General features: G+C 38.5%; 1 long non-coding RNA gene across 1 annotated transcript; it reads left to right on the plus strand.

Annotated features, from left to right (window-relative positions):
- The first annotated feature begins 224 nt into the window (after window positions 1–224).
- On the plus strand, window positions 225–1,322 carry LOC149822204 (uncharacterized). The gene is made up of 2 exons (XR_016425717.1): window positions 225–966; window positions 1,090–1,322. It is a non-coding gene; the product is annotated as an uncharacterized LOC149822204 (long non-coding RNA).
- Window positions 1,323–5,390: the final 4,068 nt, after the last annotated feature.

Below are 5,390 nucleotides of genomic sequence, written 5' to 3' on the forward strand. Positions count from 1 at the left end.
TATTGTTATTAACTTTATTGTCCAACAGTTGTTCGTCCATTTCATGCGAGCCCCCCTACCCTTACCTGGAGCGTAAATACGTCCGTCAGAGGAGCTACTACTTGGGCTTGATGCTAAATTGCTAATGCAGGCTGGCGATCCAAACAGGTGGCTGGTGGGACCATGCTTCATACAACCCACAGAAGGTTGATAAGATAAAATCGAGGGGAGGCCTCCACTTGTTTGGATACATGACCGAGCTAGGGGTTGGCGGTTGGGGGCAAAGGCTTAGCGTTCTCGTATATGAATGTGTAACAAATATCTTCAATTGGCCGCATCCATTGCGCGTTAAATCGAAGGCTACCCAGAACGAAAGGGGGCAAACGCGCTGCTGCGGCTCTCATCGTCGTCTATCTACTTGCTAATATTCCACCTCCTCTTCTCGCATTTGCTGTTCTCTTCTTGGTCTTTGAGAGAGAGAGAGAGAGAGAGATTAATCAATCAATCAGGGCAATGCTGCCGACCCTGTCTTCCTGCTTTCACTCACTGCCGACCACGCTTATCCGCTCTTCCTCATTTCCCTCGTGGGCCCCTTGTCTCCATGTCTCCCGCCCCGCCACCGCATCCACCACCAGTTGGTCATCTCGGGCAATGGTGGTGGTCTGCGAGGTGACCCTGCAGCAGGATCATTCTACCACGGACAAGCGTGAGGTTGCAAAGATCGGAGCCAAGGTACGTGTAAAGGCTCCCCTCAAGGTTTATCACGTTCCCAAGATCCTGGAGCTCGACCTCAATGGGATGGAAGGCGAGGTCAAGGACTACGTGGCCAACTGGAAGGGGCGGCCCATCTCTGCCAACCTCCCCTTCAAGATCCGGTTCGCTACCCAAGTTGATGGCCGTGAGATCAAATTCTTTGCTCACCTCAGGGAGGACGAATTCGAGTATATCCAGCCTCGATGAACCCAAATAGAAAACTCCGCTGCTATGGTATGAAAGCATCATACTCATGAGTCAATTTCTTTCATCAAAGCCTCCCTGTCCTCCTCTTCTCGTTTTCTATTGCCCCATTCCCTTTTCTCCTTTTCTCAAGGATGCTCGATTTTCTTGCAGAGGAGAAGATGCATACAGAAGAAGAAGAAGAAGAAGAAGAAGAAGAAGAAGAAGAAGAAGAAGTTTTTTTCTGTTGTTTCATATCGATTATATTCAGAATAATCATGTAACAGACATCGAAACTAAAGTAAGCTTTTCCCTTTTCTTGGTGTTCTAACATTCACGCATTTGTAATTTGGCGTTGCATGTCACTATATACCTAAGCATCTAATACAAGGAATTTACATTTTCAAGTTGTGATGTTACACTATGGATGTTATTTTCTTGGTTAGGACCTTCCGTTCTGTTCTCTCTCTCTCTCTCTCCCGTCATTTTTTTATGCTTCTCTTTCCTCGTTGGTCAATTTCCAATCTAGGCAATGGCTTCTCTTAATTGAGTGAGGCAGATTTCTATGATGTTCCCTGTGTAAATGAAGAAGAGACAATCGGTGTACCATCAGATACAGTTTTGCACCTGCATTCCTGCAACAAGCACCTTAAATCTACCATGCCCTCTTTTTTATGAATACCCAATTAGGAAATCTGAGGTCTCAATCTCTGATCCGTCCTCTTTTGACAGAGGTCACTCACTTCTACGGTCATGTAGAGAAGTTATGTTGTTATCGCTGTTATTGGCAAAATTTCATTCGGGAACAGCTTTTCTCCATGAATTATGATTGAAATCCATTGCTTTTATTCCCTGCAGCAGAGCTGTTACGAGAAAGAAGCCAAACGCCTGCGGTTTATTTTCCGTTGTTCTAGACAAGTTACATGCCTTAACATATTTCCTTGAGCAAGTAGCAAATCAATTATTACTGACTTTTCAAATCTCATTGTTTGGTAGGCATTTGAGCATGTCATATTGTTTTTGAAGTTAAGATTGTATCAAATTTTATTTGTATGGATGATCAAATGGCCCTTATAGTGCAATATGGACCAACTGTAACATGATACCACGATACTTCCTCTGCGTTACTGACTTCTCTTTTTGTCTTAGAATGCTGTTGATAGTGTTTTGGGTGTAGAACACTTGGTTATTTTTTAGTTTTGATGTGGATTTGAGGGGATATTGATGACAGTAACTGGTTTTTTCATTGTTGGTTGCAGCTGATTCTATATTGGGTATGAAAAATATTGTTTCATGCTGCTAGATTACTCACTGTTTGGTGTTGGGTCTGAGTAATAGCTTGTTATTTCTCCAGTTTTGAGTTTTGGCAGCATAGCAGTTCACTGTACGTAGGTGTGGGCATAGTTGGCAAACTCATGACTCGGGCTCGGATCGGACCCACTTCGTAAGCGGGTTGACTCAGAGAGTTAAACCTGTATATTTGATAGCGTAAGCACATGAATAAGACATGGGAATAATTAAACTTCAAGCTAATATGTCAATAGCTAAGTTACAAAAACATACAATTATACATGATTATTAACTTTTTTCGTTGAACAATATTAGATTCTTCATAACAATTAACTTTATATAAGAATTATGTATTAAAATAATAAAATACATGATTAAAAAAATTATTTAATAGGTTGGATCAACAATCCTGAATCGTGACCTAGTTGGGGTCCGATCCGTGGTCGACTCGGGCGATTCCTGAGTCGACTCGCTGGGTTTGCCAACTATGGGTGTGGGCTCTCTCAAAAGCACCCAAGGGAAGCACAAAGAATACAAAATACATATTATATGTTCTTATTACACTTTTAACACTCCGAAGTTTGGAAAGGAATGACTAAGTGTAGTAGAGCCAAACTTTTCGTAAACACATTTGTGATCTTCTCCTTTGAGCTCACATGTTCTAATGATATGATCCCATCTTAATAGGCTCTCTTGGTAAAGTGATAATCAATCTCAATATGCTTTGTCCTTTAATGAAATTTTGGATTTTTAACAATATGAATAGCACTCATGTTATCACAATACAAGAATGTCCTCCTTGAAACTGCAACACACTAAGTTCTCCTAAAAGCCATCTAACCCAAATAATTTCTGCAGTAACTTGCGCCATGGCTAGATATTCTAACTCAACAATAGATAAAGCAACTCGTTGCTGCTTCTTACTCTTCCAAGAAATCAAAGAGCTCCAAAAAAAACACAAAATTCAGTAGTCGAGAGACAATCCCTAGTCGATCTTCCAAAATCTGAGTCACAATAGGATGATGCTGAAAAAAATATCCCAAAGTGCATAGTATCTTCCGCATACCAAAATATCCTGAGCACCATAGGTAAATGTACTGAGGTGGATGTTGTAATGCCCCAAAATCCCAAACTTGTAAAAATTTAGGAGAAAGTTGAAACTTTACAATCAATCCTTTTTCAGAGTTAAAAATGATAGTTCAGCGAAAACAATGTTTGAAAATAACAAGTCGACGAACCTTACGCAGATTACAGACAAACTTCTTTTTCAACACTTTAGGTTCATATCTCCATACATTCGTTCGAAACCATGTAGATTCAAAAACAAGATTATATATAGAAAGTGTTATTACGAAGGAATTCTTATACAAAATTACATAACGTGCTCAAGAACGAACAACAAAAGGAGTGAATTCTTGATATCATCACGTCATCACACCATCTCTTGTAGCATCAACCTAATCATCACATGTATCCTATAAAACGAGTCAGACTCATGAAAGCCTGGTAGGTGCATTGATATGAGACATCAGAACAAGACTAACATATCATTAACACATTTCACAATATTCAGTTTCAAGCAAAACAAAGTGAATATGATAATCTTGTTTCGATAATTACGACTTGTCGATACTCACAAGACAATACATAAAAACAACTAAGATTGTTCAGAGGTTTATTATTTCATGTATTTCGATACCTCAGACGACTAGCTAAATTCACTTCAAAGGGGACATACTAATGACCAAGAGAGAATTCTTCAGAGGTCACTTGTAACTAGAGGATGCATCCGAACTTCTGCAGATCTATCACTTAGGATAATATTTGGTAGCCCAGTCCCCTAACTCTGATGATTGGGGATGCCAAGCCATTGTCACTCAATGAAGATAGTTGTTAACAACTTGTTCATCGAAATTTGTACCTCATATCCTCTCTCTTGACAAAACCAAAGGATGAATGAGTAGATCAGGTTTTAGTTTATCTAACAACTCATTCAATATATTCTGGTCTATTAAACCAAATCGAGTATCTCGTTTGTGAAGGTGATTATCTTTTTTTATATTATTTTCTTTTAATATGGTGTATTGTTGCACTACGAGATTATCATAAACTTCCAGTCTATTCATCATCGTACTATCTTATCATTCATGTCTGATAGTACTACAACAATGAGAAAGATATTGGTTTCTTAGAAAGAAACCCAAACACAACATTGGAATTCATGATATCCCACACCTTAGGCCAAAAAATATCTGTGTCATTCTGGATATAAAAAAGAAAGACTTGACATATGACTGTCGAAGGCTATGTAGTTGAAGCCTTTTTTGCTATGTTGGTTCGAAGAGAAAACTTAGTTGTGAATTATTGAGTTATGTCAATCTCAACTTATTTTAAAGTTCAAACTAGTTTGAAAAGGTATTTACAAGAACCCTCCAACGCTAGGGAGTTTTTCCGATAAGCACATACGCAACAACATTGATACATATGAACATGGGAGCCTCGCTTTATACATAGGATAAGCTACGTATGTAATTGCTAGATATCGCAAATATGCCAACGCAAAATACTTGTTTTTCTTTTCATGACATTAGGGCATGCAAGCTTGAAACCTTACATAAAGATTCTTTTAAAAACTGAGTTTCAATATGGATTGCACAAATCTGCATCTTTAAATAAGTAGGAGTACGTAAAACTGCATACTTTAAATAGATGTGCACGTAATTGAAATATAGAGCAAGAGTGTGCAAAACTGCATACCTTATATAATTATATATGTATGTAGGATACATATATATTAAAGCAGAAGCTTGTTCATATTATAGCGCGATGGCAAAGTACATAGCGTAAACCAGGGCCCGGTGTGTGAAACTACACATCAGACTAAATAAATTATATAAACAAGGCCCAATATACAAAATTGTACGTCAGACTAAGTAAATTGTGTAAGCAAGGCCCGGTGTACGAAATTGTATATCGGGTTAAGTAAATTGCATAAAGTTGGAGCTTGCGCACATTACAACATTGCGACAAAGTAAATGACGTAAGTAAAATGGGACAATAATACACAAAACTGTGTTCTTGAGTTAAGAGCATATATATATATATATTTGACGTAAATATAATACATATATATCGGAAGTGGTTCGTCATTGTTATCGCATGCAACTTTCTCTACCTCAAAGATG

This window comes from Nuphar pumila, chromosome 11 (genome assembly GCF_984573655.1).
Source record: "Nuphar pumila chromosome 11, dmNupPumi1.hap1.1, whole genome shotgun sequence".
NCBI lineage: Eukaryota > Viridiplantae > Streptophyta > Magnoliopsida > Nymphaeales > Nymphaeaceae > Nuphar > Nuphar pumila.